This window comes from Lissotriton vulgaris, chromosome 1_1 (assembly GCF_964263255.1).
Source record: "Lissotriton vulgaris chromosome 1_1, aLisVul1.2, whole genome shotgun sequence".
NCBI lineage: Eukaryota > Metazoa > Chordata > Amphibia > Caudata > Salamandridae > Lissotriton > Lissotriton vulgaris.
In genome coordinates, this window is record NC_141685.1 from 42570199 (window position 1) to 42596948 (window position 26750).

Below are 26750 nucleotides of genomic sequence, written 5' to 3' on the forward strand. Positions count from 1 at the left end.
AAAAGTGTGTGGAATTTGTATTTATTTAAAATTGTTGATCTCCAAAAAGGCTTAAATCAATAAATTGAATTGAAATTCAAGTTTATCATTTGAATCCTGTTGGAAAATATGTGATTAGGAACCCCATGAGGCGGTTCCTTTTCAGAAAGCATTCAGGTTGTATTCATGAGCCAAATAATGCTCAGGAGGTTGAAATATTCAAATTGAATTCTAATTACCCATGAAATGTTCATTGTTCAATATATTTCTCTTAGTATTTTAATGTGAGGACTTTATTGCTTAAGGAAAATAATTAGTATTTGTTTTTCTATATGTAGGAAGCATTACATTAATGAAATCACTGTATCTCACCTTCTTTGTTTCCTTTCCTGTTCTTTATGAACGTTTCTATTGTTGAACTTTAAAGACTGCCCGAAATTAGGAATTGTGCTCTACATAACTTTGCTGTGTTACAGTATGTTGATTTTTATGTACAACTTTTGTCTCTTATGTGTATGGCAACTGATGTTTTGGTTTGCTTTAATAATCAGCTTATGTTTATTAGGTTTTATTATTCAATAAAATGTTTCAAACCCAACAAATGGTAGTTGATATGTATTTACAACTGCAGCATTTTTATTGTATGGGCACTTTCAAAGGGGCCAAAAAGATGGTCTGCGGGATGACGGAGGACCACATTGGCATCAGGAGGGAGAGGTTTGAGCAGGTGATTGGGGGTACATGTAAGGTTGGAAGTAGGGGAAACAAAGCATGTACATTGTGTGGACTGTGACTCCTGGAGTTATTGTGAGGGATACCACGCTACCCTGTAAATGAATCCCCTAGTGATTATTATCAACAAACTTTATTTGGTTTTATAAAAGAAAACCATAAAAGTCATATATAAAATGATAAAACATTTTCCAAGTTACAGATTGAAAAAATATAATATGTCCAAGTTAGTCAGAACACAAGATAAAAATGTATTAATTACAGTACAGAAGTTAATCGCAGCTTGACCTGAGTCTAACAGCGACCCGTAAAAAGTTAAGCGTATGCAAAACAGTGTCATCAGAGCAGTTATTAAAAGATAAGAGCTGGTCTCACCCTCCTAAAGAGGGAATGGGAATAATAAATAACTTTCTAGGGACAGCATAAAAACTACAAAACCTTAAAAAGTGCATCATGTCCTGAGGAGACTTCCCATTGCAGCCACAGGGCATGAGGCACAGGCCTCTGTGGGAGCCACGAGGGTGTGCCAAGAGGTAATGGAAGAGGTTGAGCCGAAACAGGGTCAATAGAAAACGATCATGGATGCTTTTAAGCCCTAGAAGATAAGGTTCGGTGGTTGGTACAGTTTTTAACACAATGTACTTACTCACACTAGACTTACACAGCTCATTTCCCTCTTTCACAGCAGCTCATTCTTAAAAAACACTCTTTGACCAGAGAAAGGTCCCTCTTACGTATGCACTCGGTTTAGCAAATAGTTTCTACCTACCCTGGAGAGACCAACTCTTATAACTGGAGCCATCGGATGCTTGAGACATGATCAAGTGAAAGTCATTCCGTAGGACATCTTTGCAAGTGTATTTTCTTAAACCCTTGGCTGCAGGGCATATTCCCCTGCTGTGCCGGGGGAGGGGAGGGGCGCGCACAGTGTTCCAGTGCTCATGACGAGCTCAGCTCGTCATAAGCCACGGTTCTTGTGTGCTCATGACGAGCTGAGCTTGTCACAGACACGCCCGTTTCAATAGAACGCTCAGCACAGCAGGGGAATAATCCCCGGGTGTGAGCATTCTAACGGCCGTGACGAGTTCAGCTCGTCATGAGCACACGGGAACCGTGGCTCATGACGAGCTGAGCTTGTCATGAGCATGGGAGGGGTTCATAAGCCCAAATATTAAGCCACAAAGACAGGGGACGGAAAGCCAGTACATCTGAGAGGAAAGAAATCCCCAACTCTTCGTGCATGACATAAAATGGGTTGCTTTGTGGGCAAGTCGCTGGAAAGAGTTTTCAACACTTTGCACTGACCCTACCCCAATGTGACCGCATATCTCACTCCCATAACTAACCTTTGAGATATATTTGGCTTCATATATCTTCAAAAGAGCCCCTATTGGCTTCCCTTCTACTCTGCTGGCAAAGTTAAGAACAGCTGCAAAAGCTTTCACTAGATCCCCTTTCTTGCAAGTCAGCAAAGGGCACCAACTCAAGGAATCGTTACACAACTCCTAAATAGGAGAAAAAATTGGTCTTCGGTATTGACAAAAGGTGAACTGCTTAGCTCTACGAGGTCCCACCTGCAAAAATGAACAAATTGGAATGATTAAACGAAATGTTCAAGTCCTTCATAAAAAGGGCAAAAGAATTAAGAAGAAGTTGTTGGCCCCTAGTTGTCCTCGCCCAAGGACTGCGTCGTCCGCGTAAAGGAGGACTGGCAGGCTACGCTTGCCTACCTGGGGACAATCAGCATTTGTGCTTTGCAACATCTACATGAAGTCATTACCGGTACTGATCATTCAATTTCACCTCACGTGCTATAACTATGCAGACGACACACAAATACTCCAACTGGAACACCCCAAAGACATTGGAAAATCCCCAATTTTCTGTTGTCTCAGAGCTGTGGATCAGTGGATGACTTGGAGCCATCTCAAATTGAATGCTTCCAAAATGGAAATACGCAAATGTGGCGATTGGAATCATTATGATCGCTTGCCGCCTGGCCTGATGAACTGGGATCACCGCTTAAAGTATCGAAGGAAGTTAGAAACCTCGGAATGACCATAGACTCCAAGCTATCAAAGAATACCCAAGTGGACAAACTAGCAAGATCAAGCTTTGTCACTATAACAACACTGCAACAAATTTTCCCTCATTTGGGATTTCCACACAAGGTCCAAGCTATGATCTCCCTTGTTCTGTCCAAACTCGATTACTCCAATAGCCTCTACCGCGGATCACATTTAATGACCATGAAAGAACTACAACGGATCCAGAACTCGGTTGCCAGACTACTCTTGCATATCAAACCAGGAGACCACATCTCATCTGCCTTGAAAGCCCTGCATTGGTAACCGGTTGCCAGAAGATTCACATTCAAGCTACTTTGTATCACCCACAAAGCACTACATGGAATGGGACCGCTCTTCATTAGGAATAAAATCACCAAACATATTCAACAAAGGAACCTCTGCTCTAAAGGGGGTTCTTGCCTCAAAATCTTAAGATACCAGAAAAAAACATGGGTGGCACATCCTTCTCTGTTCAAGCAGCCAAACTATGGAACTCTTTACCACCCTGAAGGAGGTAGACTTGAATGTGAACTCTATACCAAACCAATGGCGAGGAACTCTCTACTTGTTTTCAATAGTCACCACCCACGGGCCCTTACGTGAAAACCTCCCCGTCGGCCAATTCCTGCGGGTAAGAAGAAATTGCTCCTCCAAAGCATTGTTTGATAAACATGCAAAAACTCTATCCATGCAACTAAAAGAGCGACAATATCCTAAACATCTGGTCAAAAAGGCTTGGAAACGGGCATCCAATAATAACCGAGAGGCCCTTCTGGATAAGCGGCCTGAGAAGGCTCCACTAGACAGGCTCACTTTTGTAAGCACATTTAGTGCCCTCTCAAATAAAATACAAAAAGCAGTACGTAGGCACTGGGGCATCCTCAATGTAGCAGACACTAGCATACCTCTTCCTTTGTTCTCCTTTAAGAGAGCACCGAGCTTACGTGACAGCCTGGTCTATACGAGACCTAGAGTACAAACAATGGACAGCACCAATACACTTTGGAACCTCCCACCAGTCCAGGGTCACTATCCGTGTGGCTCTTGCAGCGTTTGTCCACAGACCTACAAAACAGATAAAGTAGACCTCTGAATGGGAAAACCTTGGCTACTCAAAAAACATACGAATTGTAACTCAGAGAGAGTTATTTATATGATAACTTGTCCCTGTTCACTTGGGTACATTGGTCATACAACCCGTAAAATTAAGCTTAGGATTAGTGAACACAAAAGCACTATCCGGTGTCACAAACAATCCACTCGCCTAACGAATCACTTCCTGTCCATGAAACATACACCTGAAGACATGAGGTGGGTGGAAATTTTTAATAACAGAATTTGTGGCTCCTGAAGAAGGCGTCCCTTGAAACGCCGAAACTCGCGTTGAGAAAGCATTGATTGCCACTCCTTGGTTCTTTTAAATATTATGTGATTATATTGCTGTAAAATTGTATAATCTGTTTTTTCTGGTCTTTGTCTAATTCTATGTAATGTTGATGTATGTGATATTTGGTTTTAACATGAACACTTATTAAATGAAATAGAGTTTTTTGTATCTAATTGAATTTGTGGTTCTTTTTTGCAATTACCCTTCCCTTCTGCTTGCCATGATTATTCTGTGATATACGCATTGTTTATAAACAGACACAACATTGGTGGGCAACTTGCAAGATCAAAAGATGCCTTAAAGATAAGCAGCAAAATTTGATTTATTCACCGTTTCAGTACAATTCGGTGATTGAGTTCACCACCTATCAGTATAAACATGTATATTGTAGAGGTATCATTGTAAGCCGCCAAAAACAAAGGCACTGGATGTAACCACTTGGTAGCAGGGCTCGGAGAACAGAGTAGCACAGCCCTGCCACTGCTGCTTTGTCTAAAAATAAAGAAAATGTCTTTACAACCAATTGATCTTCAATAGCCCAGTACGTCAATACAGATACATGGCCTAGAATACTCAAGTCGTTCTAATCTTACTGGCACTAGTCCTTTGGTGTAAGCTGTAAGACCGTTGTGCATTATAAGCAAACATCCAATTCATACATATGCCAACAGTCAGTTTGGGCTCCCACAGGGACTGAACAACCATATATCTGCAGTGGGGCACTCAACCTTTGAGTGAAAGACGGGAAGGGGGCCAGAAATGCTGCCCAATTTCCCATTCAGGAATACCCACCCTACACCATCAACCAGGTACTGGGCTGTGCCATCTGTGCCCTCTCTGTTTGCACCTGTGGCCCCTGCGCTGTACTGCCTTCACTGCCTACTCAGCTCTCCCCTACTGTGCCCCCTTGAGAAGCACTGAGGTCCTGGAAGCTATTGTGCCGTGAAGCGCTGTACCTGAGAAGCGCTATTACTTAGACTGCCTGTCCTGCTAGAACTGCTGTGACTGCCCCCATAGCGCGTGTCACCCAAGCGCTGGGCCCCCAGGAGAAGCGCTGCGTAGCCTTGCTAGCTCTGTGCTTTGAAGCGCTGAGGAGAAGCGCTGGTGGCCCCACTCACCGCCGTGGCCCTTGCCGCCCCGCCAGAGCCTCAGGCGCCGTTCGCGGCCTGTGCAGGCCCAGAAGCGCCGACCTCATCACCCCCACGGTGGCTCCCGGGGGCCAGGAGAGGACTGCCGAAAATCTTAGTCAGGCCGCGATCTGAGGAGAGGGCCGCGCTAGGCCCTGAAGCCTGCCTCCACCATCACGTCACAGGGGCATCGTCCTGGATCCTGCCCCCGTCAAACGCCACACAGCCAATGGTCCCCCACACCGTTGACATCACGACAGGCCCGGGAACCAGCAGCTTCACCATCGGAGGGCTCCGGAAGAGCCTGAGAGCCCCTCCGAGTTGTGACGCCCTCTGGGCCGGCCCTACCATCAGCGCGGGGCCCGTGCCGCCCTGCTGTGTCTGCAGCCGGTCCCTCTCACCCAGAGGCCTGCTGACATCGCCGCAAGGGGCCGAGGAGGCCTGAAGAGACCAGGTAACACCCAGGGAGGAGGGAGGAAGGCTATTGGAGGCCCCTAGTTCACCCCTCCCCTGGGGAATACTGTTGTTGGGCCCCGTTGGCCCTGTGAAATCCTTCCAAAGTACTGGAACTGGGCCGGAGCCCCAAGAGACACCTTTGGGGCCTAAGTTGGTCCAAGTTAACCCCTGGTTGGGCAAAGTAGTTGGTTACAGGTGACTGTTAGACCCTACTACCAGGAGTGTGGTGATTGCCTTACATAATGTTACTCCTGAGTAAGGAAATGTTTATACCTGCCGAAAGAGGAGGTTCACGCTGATTTAAGGATGTTGCCTAGTTTTCAATGGAAATGTCTATCCTGGCCTGATGTAATGTTCATACTGCTTATTTATTGAGAAGCTGATTGTGACCTCATGCACCAGATCTGCCCCTGCTAAATGCAATATTGAAGGAGGTTCCCACTAGTGAATTCCTTGAAGGGGGTGATACGATCTAATTTTGAAAAATAAGTTATTACCGTGTATTTTCTTACAGGTACTGACTAGGAGCAAGGCTGATGCCAGGCCTACAGTTATTTACTATTTAATATTTATTTATTAATCTATTTATGGCTGAGAAATGAAAAGTATACTCTTTCAAGGAAATGTGAATTGAGTTAATGCTATTGTTATAATTCCTAAGTTTTTATGTACATATTACACGTTGCTACAATTGCTACAATTGCTACAATCCACAATGTATTTATATACATGTTATAGGTCGCAAATAATCCTTTTATTAAGGTTGGCTATGCGCTAGCCCTACACAGGTTAAGGTATGTATTTTAGGTATGATGTTATTAATTACTTGGTATCTTCCTCCACCCCTCCCTCTCATTCCCCGTTGGAATGTTCCTTAGCCCTGGAGGCTGCTTTACAATGTTGACAGCCAGGAGTTGGATCTTGAGGAGAGCGATGTACTGAAGGGTCCTGTTATACTGGTGGCACTGTGGAGGCCGTGATTAAAGAAGAAGTTTAATCAGCTACCTGTCTGGTTTACTTTTTAACACTGGCGACATCTGGTCTGCATGAGGGAGCAGAGCGGCCATCCTTCCCTTTTTTATCATCCACCAGCTAACCTTGTGGCCCGCAAGGTTAAGATATTTTTATATTTCAATGCCATTGGACATTTCCTCTGCTTCATCAAGATATTAAGCAGTAGCAGCAGTATCAGCGCTGTAAATTATATTTTTCCTGAAGTAAAGCTGCCTTTGGAATAAACTGTCTTAGAGGTTAATTGAGACTTTGACATTTCCCTGCATTTAACACGCTCGAGAATTAAAGGCTTGTTGTTTCTGGCTATTGTCATTAATAGATCCAGTCTTTTTTTTTTTTCTTTTTTCTTTTTTTTTGTGTCCTCATATATGCCACCAGAAAGTATCAACTCTAGATGGGATCTCTCAGGGCCACTGGACAAACCAATTTTGATTCCGCCCCTGGATTGAGTGCTAGGCCTACAGAGGTCACCCAGAGTTAGGCTGTCTCCTTGTCCAACTCCCAATGCTCCCTCAGAGGACCGGACCACAAACCTCTGGCATAATCATATTTTTCGGACCATGCTTTCAACGCAGACCAGACCTTAATAGCACTCTCTTCCCTACATAACATATCAGACTGACTAATAGCCATGATGTTTCTTAGGCAATCGGCAAATCTTGGGGGGGGGCTCAGATTTCCACTCTCAGCATATCTCCCTCCTTGCAATGACAAAAACATAGAATAGAAACTGTGAGGTGCTGTCTCTGATGTTATATCCATGTGGCAGGCCGAAGAGGATCAATCTTGAACTGCAAGTAACTGGTGTTAATAATACCTCCTCTAAAAACCCACACACCTGCCGCAAGTAACTAGTAATTTCTGGGCAGTCCACAAACATATGTATATCGTCGGCTGTAGGGAATTTACATCTTGGACAATAATATGAGTTCGCTGAAATCTTTGAAAGATTTCCGGGAGTCCAGTATACCCTACATGCAGTGAACAGGTGGTTCCTTCTGAGATTAGCAGGTTTTATGATCTATTGTGAGATTATAAATGAGTCTGTCCAGACCTTCAACATCTCATCAATATTGTCTATTAACAAGTTATCCCAAAGTTTCGTAATTTCAGACTATACTATCCTTTGCACCCACTAATGAGTTGTACCAAAATGAGACTTCCCCTTTCCATCCTATCCCTCTATTGACTGAGTCTAAGATCTGGATCTCCTCCTCTTTCCCCCAGCACTGCCTCCCCCACCAAGAAGACAATTGATAGTATTTAAATCTTGTGAGGGACCCCCCGTTAAGTTTGATAAAGATTCCCAGTCCATTAGTTGAAAATAATCGCTGAGGTCACCCCATTTCACAAAGCCTGCCTCCCTCAGTGGGAGAGCCAATCAACATTCTGGGGTGCCTGGGGAATCCCATATTGGGGCTTGGACATTATAGTACGGGATCCCCATAATCTTGCACTTAGACTGCCAGTTCTTAAGTGCCGCCTGTAAAAGCTTCAAGCGGACCTTTTTGTAGTATTTTTGGTCTCCAAATTGTAGAGGAAAAATTCAATGCCTTGTGGCTTGTCTGATAACATTGCTCGAAAGAGACGGCCATGCGAGGAAGGGTCCAAGTTATTGGCGAGGAGTCTGAAATTTTTAAATTGAAAAGCATAACAATAAAAGAGCAAATCAGGGAGAGCCAGACCCCCCAATTTTAACCTCCTTCTTAATTTCCTCCACGCTATCCTACGGGATTTAGTGGCCCAAATAAAGGACCCGATCTTCCCTTGAAGATTACTGATGTCTTTATGATTAAAGATCAGGGGAATATTGTTGAATAAGAAGGTGATTTTAGGGAGGATGATCATTTTGATCAAATTAATTCTACCATAAATATTCAAGGATAAACTGCCCCATCTGATTAACAGCTTGCTTATCTCCTTTACCACTGTCTGCCAACTAGTTTTTGAAACGTCCACTAATTTCTGGGTGAGGTATATGCCCAATTATCTGATTTTTTGTTTGGCACCTGGTATCGGGGTCGGAATATTCCAACTCATTATGTCAGTTTTTTCTTTGTTTATTTTATATCCTGACACTGTGCCAAATTCTTCTGCTAGCTTAAATAATCTGGGAATAGCCTCAGCGGGGTTGGCAGTGTAGAGTAGAAGATCATCAGCATATAATTCAGTCTTTAATTCTAATTCTCCCAATTTAAATGGTATGATTACAGGATCTCGTCTCAAGGAGCAGACAAAGGGCTCAATATATATATCAAAAAGAAGCGGGGACAGGGGGCAGCCCTGCCTCGTTCCTCTGGAGATATTAAACCAGTTGGTTAAGCCGCCATTGATCAAAACCTTGGCACAGGGGCTCCTATATAGTGATTTTACTCCTTCAATAAAGGAAGATGGGAACCCAAACTTTGCCATAGTCTCCCATAGAAAGACCCAGTTGACTTGATCGAATGCTTTTGCAGCATCAATCGCTACAATGGCAAGTGGCAGTCCTCTCTCCTCAGCTACGTCTATTGCTCCAATCACCTGAAATGTAAGCTCGTTTAGCTGCCGGCCAGGTATGAATCCCCTCTGGTCTGAGTGAATTATGGTCTTGATCACTTTAGCCAGTCTAGTTGCTAATAATCCAGAAAATATCTTAAGATCAGAATTAAGGAGGGAGATAGGTCTAGAGGATTCGATCTTTTTAGGGTCTTTGTTTGGTTTTACTATCAAGGCGATGGTGGCTTCTGACCATGAAGGTGGAATATCACCTCCCTGTCGAAGAATTCTATTAAAGAGTGACAATAATACAGGTAGAATTTCCTCGAGATTGTCTTTATAAACCTCAGTCGGTAACCCAACCGGGCCTGCAGCCTTACTTCTACTCATCTTATTCACTTGTGCTCTCATCTCCCCCTCAGTGAAATCACTGGCTAAAACAATTTTATCAGACTCGCTCAGTTGGGGCAGTTCCCTCGAGTTCCACCACTGCTCCAAATCCTCAACTCCCAGACAACTATTTTCTTGATATAGTTCCTTCATAAAACCTCTTGCTTCTTCCCTGATCTCTTCATCATTCGTTAGCAACACGCCGGTGTCTCGCTGGATTAAAGAGTTGATGTTATTCCTACTCCTCTCAGATCTTGCTTTCCAGGTGAGAAGAGCACTGCATTTCCATACTCAAAGTTCCTAAGGTTACTGATCTCCCATCTGTCCTTGATTAATTTTTCCGCTCTTGCTTTGAATCGTGACTGTAAATCTAAAAGTTCCTTTTCTAATTTCGGGATTTTTTCTCTATTCTCCAGGACAGCCAGCTGTAACTGTTGTTCCTTCTTTTTAATAGAATCAAGGTCGTTAGAGTCCCTTTCCTTGATAGATCTTCTTTTATAGGCCATCTGAGAACTCAAGATTCCTCTCATATAAGTCTTGAATGATTCCCAGACTATTTGTTCTGTAGCTGTGCCTATATTAAATAAAAAGAACTCAGTTGCACTATCCTTGACCCTGACTATGATTTCCTCATCTAGAAGGAGTGTTCTATCCAGAGTCCATCTGCAATCTAGAGGTCTGGCCTTAGAAGTACCCTTTAATTCTACCACTGAGTGGTCAGGGAGACCTACTGGGATATATGCGATTGATAACTATGTCTGGTATAAGCACACGGTCTACCAAAAAATAATCAATTCTGGAATATTGCCTGTACTTTTTGCTGTAAAAGGAATATTCCCTTAAAGCTCCATGTTTAGCTCTCCATACATCTTTCAAGTTAAACTCCTTCATGATATTATTAAGAGCCAGAAAAGAGTTTCTTGGAGCATTATGCTTAGCTTTAGAGGTACGATCCAACTGACTGTCAAAAACTAAATTAAAATCGCCTCCAAATATTAGTGGCGCTGTGTGCTGTATCAAAATTGTAACTTCAGAAGGAAGCTGGAATTATCGTCATTAGGGCCGTAATATACTGCACACGTATAGGATAGACTGCCAAAAAAAGGACTGCCACCAACCATCTTCCAGACTGGTCAGTATCCCAACTCTGGACCCTAATCCCCTTGTTTGCTCGAACAATTAAGGCTACCCCCCTTTTTATTCTTTTTTTGCCTGGAACATAACACATCCTGAACCCAACTGAGTTTCGCGAAAACTTGATTACATAACTCGGCTTCTAGATGTGTTTCCTGTAATAAATGGACGTGGGCTTGAGTATTTTTTAGAAATTCACAGACCATTATTTGTTTTTTACAGCTCCCCATACCATTTAAGTTCCAGGAGAGAAATGTATTATTTATTAGTATGCTAACAGCCATTATCTAGTTTAATCCAACAGGTGGCCCCTCTCTGTAGTTTAAACTGCTGGCAGAACAAGTTTTTTCAAGTTTCAAGGCTTTATTCAACAGCATTGTCATAAAAGCATTTTTGCCCTACTCTATACATAATAAATACTTTTCTAATTTGCAACAATTAAAATACACATTAAACAAAAAGTGCTGTCGCAAACATATTAAAAGGTGTACAACCGATTTAAAAGTAGAAACCTGATACACAAAATGGATAAAAAAAGTCATCTACAGACGTTCTACTAGTTTTAAACACAATTCATTAAGATAAAGTGCGGGTGCGTAAGATCCATGCCCAGCCCAAATATTTGGCTAGTGCAATGGCGAGACAAGGAGAGCAATTTGTTCTTAAAATTCTAAGCGCTTCTTGATATGTTCTAGTCCCTAAGTTTCTACATACAGGTTTTAACCATCTTTGCCTTGGAGCCGCATAAAGAGGACAGGCGAACAAAAAATGTGGAATGTCCTCAACAAAATCCTTGCAACGAGCACAGATGTTAACGTTACCAGGGGACCATTTTAATGTAAATGCATTAAGTGGTAGACAACCCACCCTGAACTGAAAATACAGCTTTCTGTCCAACGGTTTTGTAATCAAGTCCCAGTAATGTTCACAAGTTGGGACTAATTTATGTTCCAAATACTGGGTTGTTAACACCGAAGGCTGGTTAGATGACAGAACCGAGCTGAGTATCATGTCCCAGTACATTTTCTTTAACAAATCCTTGGAGGGAAAAGCTGCAGGGTCAGTAATGGTCCATAAGTGGTCAAGATGCAACTTGTTTAATAATTTCCTGATTTCTTTTAACCACGTGATTGTATGGAACGGTCAGAGTTGACAATGTCCATGAGTGCAGCAGCGTAGTGGCCCAGTTCAGGCGTGGTCTTTATGCGCCTCCAAAATAATAATGGGCGCAGCCGAGCCTGGTCCTCGGTTTTTTTCCTCCCTAGATCATAGAGGAGAGGATGGATGGAGTGCTCTGCCGAACGCCAATCAGCCTACGTAGAAATGTATTCTCTGCAACTGTCAACTCATTGATATTGGCAAACCTCTATAATTCTGCTCCATAAAGACATGCACCAAGAACTTTCATGCTATAAATCTCCATAACCGGTTGGATAGGTTTTGTCAATGAAGATTTATGTTTCAGCGCTATAGCCCCTGACAGCTGATTGAACTTTAAAACCGCGGAAACAATATGCAATTTCCACTGCATGTTCCCTTGCAAATTAATACCCAAGTATGTAAAGGCATCCACCTCTTCTAGAACGGCCCCATTAAAATACATAGCTCCCTTAAACGACTTGGCAGGGTTCATGTTCATGAACTTGGTTTTTGCAGTATTTAGTTCCAAACCCCGAATCCTACAAAAGTCCCCAAAAGCGTTAATTGTCTTTTGTAGCCCACTAGGCGTTCGCGATATCAGCAGGGTATCATCCGCGAACATGAGTACCGGGACCCGCACCCCATCTAAAATAGGGGCATCAGTTGGTGATTTTCTAAGATGGTCCACTACTCCATTGATATAAAGAGAGAATAAGGTGGGGGCCAGGACACATCCCTGTCTCACCCCACGTTCTATGGGGAAGGGATCAGTGACTTCGCCCTGTGTCCCCCATCTAATCTTGGCGTAGTTACCCTCACGCATACGCACTAGTAATGACAATAGTTCAGGGCTAATTCCAAGTTCGCCTAGCACATTCCATAGTTTTTGCCGCGGAACTAGGTCAAATGCCTGTTTTAAGCCTACAAAGACAGCAAACAATGGGCCATCTGCAATAGTGACATTTTTCCAATACAGGGTTAGGAAGTGGAAAACCTGGTCAATTGAGCTGGTTAGGGGGCGAAAACCAGCTTGGTATGGCGAGAGAACTCTGTTTTCATCTATCCAGTCTTGTATTTTATTTTGAATCATTCTACCCATCAATTTTTGCGCTGAATCGATAAGGCTGATGGGTCTATAATTAGATGGTAGGGCCTTATCTCCTTTTTTAAAGACTGGAATGAACTCTGCGCCTTTCCACGAGGCCGGTATTGCTGCTCCTTGTGCTATAGAGTTTGCAAGCCAGGAAAAGTACAGGCACCAATTATCCCGGTCCGATAAAAATACGTCGGCCGGTATGCCATCAATGCCCGGTGCCCTCCCTCTTGTCACCCTGTCCAGTGCTACACTTACATCGTTTTTTGTAAATACTTCCTCTTTGTAGAATACTGTGGGCGGGGTAATTTGACACTCAGGGGCATTGTACAGGAATATTGCGGCTTAAAGAAGTCAACCCAACATTCATTTGCCACATTGTTTTTTGGGCATTCAGCTATTCCACCCCTATCCCATTTTATAATTGACCAAAATTCTTTTTGTTGTTTAGCTGCACAAGCATTCTTTAAATCCTGCCACTGGCTTTCATCCCACAATCATTTTGCCCTGTTCTGGGCTTTTCTGTACTCGTCCCTAGCCTTCAGGACTTCTCCTCTATTTTTACTTCTTAATACCACGCTTAGATTCTGTCTCGCCCTTCTGCAGGCTTGATCATACCATCCTACCATTTTTAAAGGATACACACCCTTTTTCTGCTTGGCTTCCTTTAAAAATAACCCCTGTATCTTTAAGAAGAATTTGGGATGTGCCTCTTCAATTAATTTATAAAAATCGGTGTCATTGCATCGGTCCTGCAAACCACTCACTTCGTTTGCCACCACCGCTTTTAAATCTTGCAGTTTTTCAGGCCTATCTAACAGTGCAGCCCACTTTATATGGCGTAGATTGTTAGTGGAGATTAGATCCAGGGGCAGGAAGCCCTTACCCAAACCTGGCACTGATACCCCGTGATTTAATTGGAAGAGCAAGCACAACGGGTTATGGTCACTCTCCACTCTAGGGGTGACCCTAATGTCCCTGACCCTGTTCCAGACTCTGACATTTACAAGGATGTAATCAATCCTGCTACTTGCCCTGAGGTTATCAAAAGTAGAAGCACCATGTTGGTCTGAAGGAGTGCGTCCGTTTGCAGCCCTCAACCCCCTGGCTAAGCACATGCTCTTCAATTGAACGGCTGCCTCAGACCACTTCTTTATCGGAGTAAGTCTAGCTGCGGTATTCCCCATTTGGCATCCTCTTCTTGGGAAAGTTCACTATCTTCAGGACCCAAGGGTTCAAATGTGGTATTCACATCACCCCCCACCATGATTGTAGTATGCTGTGGCAGGACTTCCATGTTGTTATCTAGTGCTGTTACCACATCTGAACCTTTCCCCCCAGGAACTCCCCTGGCATAAATGTTAAAAAGGGCCATCTCAGAACCATTCCCCCAAGTAATCACAACTGATATTATGTCACAGTTATTCACTGGCCTTACTTTTATGGTACATTGTAAAGATTGCCGTACCCATATGATTAGCCCGCTGATGGACACCCCTTGGGGTTCTTTTTTGCAGGAATAAAAAAATGTAGAAACCCTTGCCGATGGACAGGGAGCACTGCCCAGGTTTCCTGTAACATGATTATATCATGGAGCTGGATGAACTCCCCCATTCTGAAGACTCTATTTTGCTCAGGATTCCCGCCAAGTTCCATGATAGAATTTGGAGGCCCTCTTTAGCTAAGCCAACCCTCTCTTCTGGTGACAACAAATTGTGACTACAAAGAGGATATTGTAAATTAAGTGGAGGGCTACACGCCCTACGGTCATTGGGACCGCTGGCAGCAGAGGCTAAGTACCTAGCTGGGCCATGCACCACCTTACCCCGAGAGTGTTTACTCCCTTCTACTGATTTGATGGCAGGTAGGGGGATGAATTTAGGTACACTCCTCTCTACAATGACAGCCTCTCCAGATGGAATGTTGGCTGTGCGATCCATCAAGTCACTCTCCCTCTCATGCAGTCAAGCACACTCGTTTAGGCCTGATAGGGCTGAGAATCTGTTCTCCAAGGGCATACCCCAGCTACTTTTTGCGTCAGAAGGCTTTCCTCTCCGTACCACCGTGTTCCATTTCGTTCTCAGCACAGAGGGATTAAATGTATTACCTCTCCTTGCATAAAAGAAGTCCAAAGTTAGGGGGACTATCTCTGTAGATCTACGCTGTGGGGGATATATATTAGCCAGGACATTTGGCAACACCTCTGGATCGGAGAAGTGTAATACCACACAGTCCCCTCTGTATTTTTTGTTACTTCCCCCGATCCACTCTACTCTTCTAGCCTTTACCACCTCTTGGGCCAGTTGATCCATACCCCCCAGGGAAAAGGCCATATTTCGCGAAAGCCAGTGCAGTGATTTATTTATCAGAGAAGATGGATTCTCTATGTGCCCAGGTTCCAGATGAGGGACATTGGCAAGGACAAATACTAGTGGCGAGGCCTCGACGATCAATTCTACTGGGCCCTTTTCTATATTACACTCTTCGGATCTATCCCTTCTCCCCAACTCTTCAAAAGCCCCGCTTTCACCCAGTCCTCCCGGATCCTCCCCTCCAAGAGCATTACCCAGCGTGGACATAAGGGGGATGTTAACCAAGGGTTCTAGCCTGTGGGGTGTCTGGGTTTCTTTCGTCTCCACTCTCAGGATCTCCTGTCTAGGGGGATTTTCCTTTTCCTGAGTTGCTTTATCCAGGAGCCCCCCTAGTCTAATTACCTCTTCGGTTAGGTAGTCATTTTTGGTCAGGAGGGGTTTAGTTATGTTCTTAATTTTAATTTCTAGGGCACGCTTACCAGCCTCTTGAATTGATCATCGTCCAGCGTTGCCTTCCTTTCAGTAATATCTCTTTCATCTTCTCTACTCTTTTTACCTGGGGAGATGTCAGGACGTTTTTTGCCTGATCGGAGCCCGCCCCTCTTTGGCAGATTTTTGTCCCCCCCCTTAGTACCTCTAGGGGCTGGAACCGGTACTGGGGGCTCATCTTCTAGTAGAATGATTTCTTCATCTGGTATAGCATCAGCATCTACCTCAGCTAGGACCGCTACTAGCTGTGTCAGAGAGTTATTCTCCTGGGATGGCTGATGGAGTACCGTGCTACTAGTGTTAGGATCAGATGTAACAAGAGGCAAAGTTTCTAATGATGGAGTTTGGGGTGTTAAACTCAGGCCCAGGGAAGATCTCCTATCGTTATTTATCTTAGCGACAACTTGGACGAGATAATTGTCAAGTGTATTAACAGTTTGGGGTGTTTTGGGTTTTGACATTTTCAATAGATATTTCACTATGTTACCACAGTTATAACCCTTAAATGTAACAGAAAGGAAAACGCTATGTCCAAAGTCGAACAGATATTACGAAATGTGATTAATAGAGGTGGAGACTCACAGATGAAGAGTTGGGCAGAGTCCCTGGCCCAGTCCAGTACCGGCTGGTCCGGGACTGTCATAGACTGTCCCGCCCTTGTCCCGGGCTTAGTCCGGGCGCTCCCGCGCTCGTCTCGCGGGGTGAGAGGGCGGACTGTCCTTAAATGGCGCCTCCGGGCGCCCTCTGCGCGTCACGAGCGCGCCGCCCCAGAGGCTGCTGGGGGATGTGGTCCTGCGGGGCTGGGAATCTCCCGGCGCTCCCTCTCTGCCAAGGGTAGATGCAACCTGGTGCAGCCGCCGCCGTTTACCTCACGGCTCCGCCGACCCCAGAAGTCAGGTCAATCAGGGCTGGGACCTCCGAGCTGCTTGCAGGCGAAGACAAGTAAGTGGTTCGCACCCAGGGGCTCCTGGGCGGACTGTCCTTAAATGGCCCCTCCGGGCGTTCTCTGCGCGTCACGAGCGCGCCGCCCCAGAGGCTGCTGGGGGATGTGGTCCTGCGGGGCTGGGAATCTCCCGGCGCTCCCGCTCTGCTAACGGTAGATGCAACCTGGTGCAGCCGCCGCTGTTTACCTCACGGCTCCGCCGACCCCAGAAGTCAGGTCAATCTGGGCTGAGACCTCCGAGCTGCTTGCAGGCGAAGAGGCGAAGACAAGTAAGTGGTTTGCACCCAGGGGCTCCTGGGCGGACTGTCCTTACATGGCGCCTCCGGGCGCTATCTGCGCTTCACGAGCGCGCCACCCCAGAGGCTGCTGGGGGATGTGGTCCTGCGGGGCTGGGAATCTCCCGGCGCTCCCGCTCTGCCAAGGGTAGATGCAACCTGGTGCAGCCGCCGCTGTTTACCTCACGGCTCCGCCGACCCCAGAAGTCAGGTCAATCAGGGCTGGGACCTCCGAGCTGCTTGCAGGCGAAGGCAAGTAAGTGGTTCGCACATTTATACAATGTTATAATTTGAATGTTAAATGTGGGTTGTATAAAGCTTGGGAAAATGAAATTAAGGGGAGGGAACATAGAATCACGAATTTAAAGGAATGACTACATTAGTATGGTGTGGTGACCTCACCTCATCTTCTTGTCCAATCAGAATGGGGGAATACACGAATATTGAAACATTGAGGGGTGGTACATACACTAGAAAAGGGTATAACTAAGGTAAGGTTAGTTAGTTAGATGTCCGACTTCTCACAGACCTGTCACTGACCCAACTTGCTGTAGAAAAAGTGGATGTCGCTGAGGTTAGAGGGCTAATCGAGCACTCTGGAAGAAGAATCGAGTGAGGTAGAGGGAGAAGAATCATTGAATGCAGATGAGGAATCGATCCACTTAGAAGGGGAATCGTGAGAGTAGCATCAGAGAGGGGTGTAACGCTGGTGTTGCACTTAGAAGAGGGAACCTGTCCTATCCTGTACCTGTCCTGATCTCGGCTCCTTCAGCTGAGGAGTCTTACTTTGCAACCCTTGGACAGGGGTTGATCACCGCATTATTCTAGGTAAATATAAATCTGTGTGGTATGTCCTTGTACTGTTTCCTTTTCTCACCCATCCTAGGTGCCACTGTCATGAGAGTTTACTAAGTCATATTTTTGCTTTTGAAGTAATATGTCCTCTTAAATCTTGGTGTTTTGACATGTATTGGTATTTGACTCACAAAATATTTTGCATAGATAAAGGTTTTAAAAATCTCCTGCGTCTGTGATTATTTAGAGAAATATGATAAATGTTTTTTTATGCCTATTATTCTAACTACTTGATCCATTGACCAGAGGAAATCGAGACTAAGGATTGATAAGAAACAGGTATAAATAAATCCTTCAAATTGAGGAAAATTTGTTTTCTGATCATAGCGTGGTATGGCCAGCTTATGTATGAATGTTTATGGGCCCAGGTGAGTATGGTGTATTAAATAACCCAAGCTGGCATCAGGTGCCCTGTCTCTTCACTCAGACCTTGGTCAGCCTGTGGGTTCACTGTATGTTCACTCAGACCTTGTTCAGCCTGTGGGTTCACTGTATGTTCACTCAAACCTTGTTCAGCCTGTGGGATGTTGTATGTTCACTCAGACCTTGTTCAGCCTGTGGTCACGCTGTATGTTGACGCAGACCTTGTTCAGCCTGTGGGTGCGCTGTATGTTCACTCAGACCTTGTTCAGCCTGTAGTCGCGCTGTATGTTGACTCAGACCTTGTTCAGCCTGTAGTCGCGCTGTATGTTGACTCAGTATTTACAACAAGGGGTGGTGAGGGACAGAGTCTCTGAATTAAACAGAATACTCTCACCCAGTCAAGAGATCAGGGCTAGATCCAACACCGTTTTTTAGCTCACTGCACCATCCCAGTTTCAGAACCTGGCTGTATGCAAATTAGTATGTTGACTCAGACCTTGTTCAGCCTGTAGTCGCGCTGTATGTTGACTCAGACCTTGTTCAGCCTGTGGTGGCGCTGTATGTTGACTCAGACCATGTTCGGCCTGTAGGTGTGCTCTATGTTCACTCAGACCTTGTTCAGCCTGTGGGATGTTGTATGTTCACTCAGACCTTGTTCAGCCTTTGGTCGCTCTGTATGTTGACTCAGACCTTGTTCAGCCTGTGGTCACGCTGTATGTTGATTCAGACCTTTTTCGGCCTGTTGGTGCGCTGTATGTTCACTCAGACCTTGTTCAGCCTGTGGTCGCTCTGTATGTTGACTCAGATCTTGTTCAGCCTGTTGGTGTGCTGTATGTTCACTCAGACCTTGTTCAGCCTGTGGTCACACATTATGTTGACTCAGACCTTGTCAGCCTGCGGGCGCGTTGTATGTTCATGCAGACCTTTTTCAGCCTGTGGGCGCGTTGTACATTCACTAAGACCTTGTTCACAAGGGATCATGGTTCATGCTGTGTTCATTGTAGTGCAAGGTTTGGATTTGGAGGAAGTTGTGTGTTTCGTCGTAAATACCAGGAGAATAAAATAAAAGGTTTTTAAAACAATTCTATTTAGCTGTAGACCAAAGGCGCTTTACACTGGTTTTGCTGATAAAAAGTGTTCCTTTAGCTTTGTAAGTTAAGGACGGTTGTTTGAAAGACAGGATGAAGTGTGATTCATGTTTGATGCAAAAAAGCTCTGGTTGAAGCGTCTCTACTTCCTTTTAAGGTATTCTGGGACAGACCAGGCGGTGCGGTTGCCTCCCTCAGGGGGGCAATCAAAAACAAAACAACCGTCAGGTAAGCTTTCCTTTTACCTTCTGTTTCCTTTTCTCCTTTTTCTTCTCTAATCTGTCTCTCTCTCTCATTTTTAGGTCTCGCCTACGCAGCGCTGCTTAAGAGCAGTCCTTTAGCCATTGGTCCCCTTTTTAAGCCACAACTGTGCACGCGTTCCATTGCCTTCAATGGCAACGCGTGCACGTGTGGCTATTCCCTTGCGGGCTTGAGCGCTGACACCATATGTTTGTAATTAAATTGCAAACATATGGTGTCAGTGCTCGTTCCCGTAAGGAAAGCAGGCGCAAGCCCCCTCCCCTCTCCCTCCCCCTGCTGCCAGCGCGAGGCGCAGCGCGCTTGTTTTTTTATGTCAGTCCCCCCGAGGCACAAGCAGGCATCCGCTTCTGTCCTTTTGTCTGCGATCAGCTGTAATGACAAAAGTGGATGCCTGCTTGTGCGCCCGGGGAACTGCAGGACTTCAGACACAGCTGCACATGCACAAACAACAAAAGTGCGTGCATGCCTGTCATCTGTATTCTTGTGTAGTTCATATAGCATGCGCGGACTCACCTCCAGGCACAATCTTCTGTTCAGATTTCTTTCATGCCTTCCCCAGGGACCGCCCCCAAGCCCTCCGATGGCCCGTGTACCGAGCCCAGCGCCGTGCTAGATCTAGCAGGGCCCCGCCACGCGCAGACTGTGCGCCACGCACCACACCGAGTGCAGCCGGGCACTACCTCCATATTTAATATTCTGATTATCGCACCCTCTTTATTGTAGACTCTCCGTGGCATTTATCACAGTTTAGATGGTGATCTAAGGGGGGTTGGACGTGTGCACTTAAATACACAAATTAATTCGTTTTTCAGTATATTTTATACTTTACTTTACTCAAAATTATATTTTTGCATTAATGAATGTGTATATCCATGTGTGCCTTGGTATGTTTGTATGTGTGTGTGCATACACATATATATGTGTGCGTGTTGTAGTGCGTACACGCACAAGTGCCAACTGAATTATACGTTTCCAATTATGTATATTCAACCATTGGTTATATTCTGTAATACACAATATAATTTCTATTTAAAAACAAACACATGCCCATACATTTTCGCGTATACAGATTTATGTGAATGTAGGCGTATGCACGTTATGTTATGTTAATAACAACTTCTAAAGCGCACGGTCACCTGTAGGTTTCATGGCGCTAATCATAAGGAATGTCGCAGCGGAGCGACTTTGCATAGGCCTGCTCGAACAGCCAGGTCTTCAAGGCTTTCCTAAAGCCCAGGAGGTTGTCACAACTCCTAAGTGCTAGGGGAAGAGAGTTCCAGAATTTTGGGGCGAGGTAAGCGTAACAGCAACCTTCTTGCCGTTTCCGTTTAAAAGAGGGGGTGGTGAGCAAGTGGAGGTGGGCCGATCGGAGACTTTGTAAGGGTACATGCTTTAAGATCATACTATTAATAAATCTGGGGCTTTTACCGTGTAGGGCTTTGAAGGCTAAGCAGCCAGTCTTAAAGGCAACCCGCTGGGCCATCGGTAGCCAATGGAGTTTCAACAGCAAGGGTCTGGCAGAGAGCCACTTTGGCTGTTTGTGAATAAGTCTTGCTGCCTGATTTTGAACTATTTGCAGGCGTTTTAATAGAAAAGCTGGCAGGACGAGGTAGATTGAATTCGAGAAGTGAAGCCGCGAAATGACCAAAGCTATCACCACCTGCATAAGGGCGAGTGAGTCAACAAATGGGCAATTTTCTTGATTTTATGTAATTGATGGAAGCTTGAGGAGATCATCGCTCCCACCTGTCCTCTGAGAGAAAGATCTGCATTGATGGTAACCCCTAGACTTTTCAACGAGGGGGAGGGAATAGGAGGAGGCCCCAGTTCCACCGGCCAATAATGCGGATCCATTCAGCGCTGGATGTGAAGCATGGTGGCCTGGAACTCAGCAGCGGAGTCAGCGGAGTCCAATGGGAATACAAGCTGAAGTTTGTCAGCATAGTTGAAAATGGTGAACTTTATATTTTTTAAAGCGTGGATCAGGGGCCTGAGATAAAGATTGAACAGCAGCGGGGAAAGCGAGGAGCCTTGTGGGACTCCACACGTGGAGGTGAGCTTGGGGGCAGTGAAAGCCTTACTGATTGAGCACGATCAGCGAGGAAGGATTTGATCCAGCTAAGTGGGGGTCCTCGCAGGCCTGCCTTCTCAACGCGGTTCAGCCGGATGTTATGGTCGAATGTGTCGAATGCGGCCGACAGATCCAGGAGCACCAGAGCCTGGTGGATACCCCCGTCTGCATTTGCTCTGATAGTGTCCATGACTGCCAGAATCACAGCCTCGTTGAGTGCGCTGGACGCAAGCTTGCTTGATTTGGCTCTAAGTATTCTGGTAATTCAATGAAGCTGGACAGGCAACTGGCCACATAGGCTTCCAGTATTTTGGCCAAGAAGAGGAAGAGAGAAATAGGACGGTAGTTCGAGGGATTTGCAGGGTCGGCACCTGATTTTTAATAAGGGGAACAACCATAGCATTCTTTAAGGAGGAAAGGGAGTACACTGTGAGGCATAACGGAAAAGATGTCTTTTAAGACATGAGGGGGGCAGCTGTCGTTAGGTGACCCAGATCTAACACGGGTCATAAGCTCTGATAGTATTTCGGGGTCAATAGGTGGAAAAAAGTCTAATGTGGATTGGTTACTGGACATATCTTCCAGAGGTTCCAAGCTGGCGGTATCAGGCATGCTGACTTTGATGGCGGAGATTTTGTCCAGAAAGAAGTTGTTCAGGGAGTTGCATAGCTCTTGAGTAGGTGCCTGTGTGGGCAAGGTTCTCTCGTCATTGCACAAATCATTAACTATCTTAAAGATTTCCTTAGATTTATTGTGAGGGTTAAGTATTCTAGTACAGAAGTAGGCCACTTTAGTGTCCAAAATGGCTTTTTTATACTCTCTACGAGCTTTCGAGTACTGCTCCATGTCTTCAGTGGAGTATCTTAATCTCCATTTCCTCTCTATTTGGCGCAACCCGAGTTTTTGTTTTTTGAGGACGGAAGTGAACCATTTGTGGGCTTCTGTGTGGCGGGTGCGGGAGAATTTAGCAAGTGGGACGTGTACATTACATGCTGACAGTAGCCATTCAGAGATCTCCTCTTCCATAGATTGACACCAGAGCTGAATGTGAGTAGAGAGCTGGCTAGGGTGTTGATAAATTCAGCTTATTAAAGGACTTCCACTTCCTTGTCACACCACCCGCCGAAGTAAAGGGCTTGTTCTGACCACAGATAGTGATTGTGAACTGTATTAAGTGGTGATCCGACCAAATGCAAGGGGTGACTGTGGGCATTGAAAGTGAGAGATTGTGGGACCAAATTTTATCCAAAATGTGTCCCTCTACGTGTGTAGGAGTGTGTAGATGCTGTGCCAGGTTCAAGTTGGAGAGGAGCTCGGAAAGTTCTGCAGCGGGGGGGCCTGCCCGAGGCATCATTGAACCAGTAGTTCAAGTCTCTAACGAGTAGAACCTTGTCATGATTTACAACTAGGGTGGCCATTTGCTCACTTAAGGAGATAGGGAAGGTGGGCATTGCCAGAGGTGGTCGATAAATAAGTACTAGCGCTAATGACCCTGTGACAACAATATTCTCAACCTCCGGAATGATAAGGGAGGTAATGGTGGTAAATTTGTGGTCTTTGTGGATTATGGTGGCAACACCGCCACCCCACTTCCCTGGGGGCCGGTTAGCCGACAGGATGTAGTAATCCGAGGTGAGCGCTGCTAGGATGTTGGGCAAGGAATCCTTGGTTAACCAGGTTTTGGTAATTAGGAGAACATCAGGTTTGTCCGAGGTAAACAGCAAGAAGATGTCGAGTTGGTGCTTTACCAGGGAGCGTGTGTTGTGGTAAAGAAAGCGGAGGATGGTTTGACTCATTGTTGTGAGATCAATAATTGATGGGGGATGAGGGCTGGGAGTTGGAGGAAAGACAAGCTCCGGCTGAATTTGAAGGATGCCGTTAGCCAGTATACGACTGTATGAAGCAGGGTCCTAGGGAGGGCAAGATTGCGTGAATGATCTTAGCTTCCTGGAGGAGTAGTTGGTGATTTCACCATAATCCGGTGATGGGCTGGCCTTTGGCGTGACATCGGTGCACCCACTGCGCGCGTCCGCTGCGCTGCCCCAACATGACAGCGTTTTATACCTAGCCCCGCTTCTAGCTCCTCCTCCTTACAGCCGATTGGCTAAGGCCTAGGGGATGGAGAACGGGCAAGGGACGCCAGGGCTTAGCAGTAAATTATTGCAGTTTTAGTTTCAATTCTATGTTTTAATTCTATGCACAGGTAATTTTAAAACAAAGCAAATTACGAAGAGATTAATGCGATTTTAAAAACAAACGCTGGCAGACAAAGGAACTCGCAGCAACATTCAATTCAATTGCCCGTTTCCCGCGCTGCAGCCGCTTTTATACCTAGCCCTACTTCTAGCTCCCCCTCCTTACGGCCGGTTGGCTAAGGCCTAGGGGATAGAGAATTGGCAAGGGACGTCAGGGTTTAGCTGTGAATTATTGTAGTTTTAGTTTCAATTCTATGTTTCAATTCTAAGCACACGTAATTTTAACACAAAGCAAATTACAAAGAGACTAATGCGATTTTAAAAACAGACGCTGGCAGACAAAGGAACGCGCGGCAACATTCAATTCAATTGCCAGCTTCCCGCGCTGCAGCCGCTTTTATACCTAGCCCCGCCTCCAGCTCCTCCTCCTTACAGCCGATTGGCTAAGGCCTAGGGGATGGAGAATGGGCAAGGGATGTCATGGCTTAGCGGTGAATTATTGCAGTTTTAGTTTCAATTCTATGTTTCAATTCTATGCACAGGTAATTTTAAAACAAAGAGACTACTGCATTTTTAAAAACAGACGCTGGCAGACAAAGGAACGCGCGGCAACATACAATTTGATTGCCCGCTTCCCTCGCTGCAGATGCTTTTATACCTAGCCCCACCTCTAGCTCCTCCTCCTTACGGCCGATTGGCTAAGGCCTAGGGGATGGTGCATGGGCAAGGGACGTCAGGGCTTAGCGGTGAATTATTGCATTTTTAGTTTCAATTCTATGTTTTTATTCTATGCACAGGTAATTTTAAAACAAAGCAAATTACAAAGAGACTAATGCGATTTTAAAAGCAGACGCTGGCAGACAAAGGAACGTGCAGCAACATTCAATTCAATTGCCCACTTCCCGCGCTGCAGCCGCTTTTATACCTAGCCCCACCTCTATCTCCTCCTCCTTACGGCTGGTTGGCTAAGGCCTAGTGGATGGAGAACGGGCAAGGGACGTCTGGGCTTAACAGTGAATTATTGCAGTTTTAGCTTCAATTCTATGTTTGAATTCTATGCACAGGTAATATTAAAACAAAGCAAATTACAAAGAGACTAATGCGATTTTAAAAACAGACACTGGCAGACAAAGGAACGCACGGCAACATTCAATTCATTTCCCCGCTTCCCGTCTGTTTCTTGTTTTTGTCTGTCAGATTCCTTCTGACTGTGGTGAGTTTTTGGATAGCGAGGCAGTAGCCTCATTACTCCATATTCATTTTGAATTTTTTTAGTCGCTGTTTAGGTTGTCCTATTGATGTGTGACGCTTTGTCACAGTTTAGGTTGTATCACAAGGTCAGCTCAGTGATGGCCCGCGCTGCAGCCGCTTTTATACCTTGCCCCGCCGCTAGCTCATCTTCCTAACGGCCGATTGGCTAAGGCCTAGGGGATGGAGAATGGGCAAGGGACGTCAGGGCTTAGCGGTGAATTATTGCCGTTTTAGTTCCAATTCTATGTTTGAATTCTATGCACAGGTAATTTTAAAACAAAGCAAATTACAAATAGACTACAGCGATTTTAAAAACAGACGCTGGCAGACAAAGGAACGCGCAGAAACATTCAATTCAATGAGGAGCAGCAGCTGTCGTCTCACGCACTCGGGGCACACACCATGCCCGGGGTTCTTTTGCAGCTCACTCGGGGCGCACGTGCACTTGTGGCGGCCGATTGTGCTGCAAGCAGGCGCGGTTCCTCCATTGGGGCATGGGGGCGAAGCCCCCTCTGCCGCCTGCAGCTCCCTCTGCATTTTTGAGTTAAGACTGACAATCATGTCAATGAATCAACATGACGTCAGACCGCCCTGCCCCTTCAGAGTCTGAAGGGGTGGGCGGTCTGGCGTCATGTTGATTGATTGACATGATTGTACAGTCACCAGGCAGGCAGCAACACAAGTGCGCATGAGTGGGGACAGAGGGTGAATTTTTACTCGTGCCCACTCATGCGCACTTGTGTTTCTGGTTCGTTACGCATGCCCATTAGTAGCCCTAATGGGCGTGCTGCGGGCGAGAAGGTACCTGTGCCCCTGGCGCCAGGATTGGCCGAGAGGGGCTGTGAGTCACAGGCTCAACCCCTCTCGACCAATCCTGGCAACAGGGGCGCTGTGAGCCTGTGACGTGAGGGGAGCAGAGCCCAGAGGTGGCGCGGACTGGGACCGGCTGTAAGATAAGAGTGTGTGTTTTTCTTTTATTTTAGGTTTAAAGTATTTTATTAAGGCATAAAAAAACACGGGGAGGGGAGCAGGAGGTCAGGCAAGCATACAATACAAGAGGCAAAACATTGCAGCGAGTCAGAAGAAGAAGAGGGAGGCAGGGTGCCCCAGAGGGTAGCAAGGCAAAAGACATAAGGCAGTAAGTCACTGTAAACATCCCCCCGTAGGCTCCCGCTCCCTAGGCAAAGCCAAGCCAGAATAGCGCTCTGCGACACAGCAAAGGAGAAGCATACCATACCACCAGCCCTCGACCCCAGAAAAGGAGAAGAAAGAAAAGCAAGGAGGAAAGAAAAGAAAACAACACCCCAACATCCCCGTCCGAAAAGCAGCATTAGAAGCATATAACCCCACTTCCCGCCCCCAGCCCCCGGTCCCCGATCCGCTCAATCACTCCGCCGCTGGCGCTGGCGGTGTCAGCCTAAGGAGGCGCAAATACCGTGGGCACGTCAGCTCGCGAAATTCCGTGGACAGCAGTGCCAAAAAGGGATGCCAGAGCTCCTCAAACTGGTCAACATTCCCAGCCACCGTTAGCGATATCTTCTCCATACCCAGTACCTGCCAGAGCCTATGCAACCAACCAGTGATAGAGGGGGCAGTGGGGGTGCGCCAAAGGACAAGTACGTTCTGAACGGCTGAGCCTAGCGCAATC

The 26750-nt window shown here is 45.8% G+C and overlaps 1 protein-coding gene across 2 annotated transcripts in view; it reads left to right on the plus strand.

Annotated features, from left to right (window-relative positions):
• Window positions 1-26750, plus strand: part of LOC147737129 (uncharacterized) — a 205968-nt gene that overhangs the window by 134016 nt on the left and 45202 nt on the right. The window contains exon 4 of one of the 2 annotated variants that reach the window (XM_086965020.1): window positions 19482-19552. The exons of the other annotated variant lie outside the window; for it this stretch is intronic. The gene's annotated coding sequence lies outside the window, so the exon portion shown is untranslated. The remainder of the gene's footprint in view (window positions 1-19481; window positions 19553-26750) is intronic. 2 annotated transcript variants of the gene reach the window in all.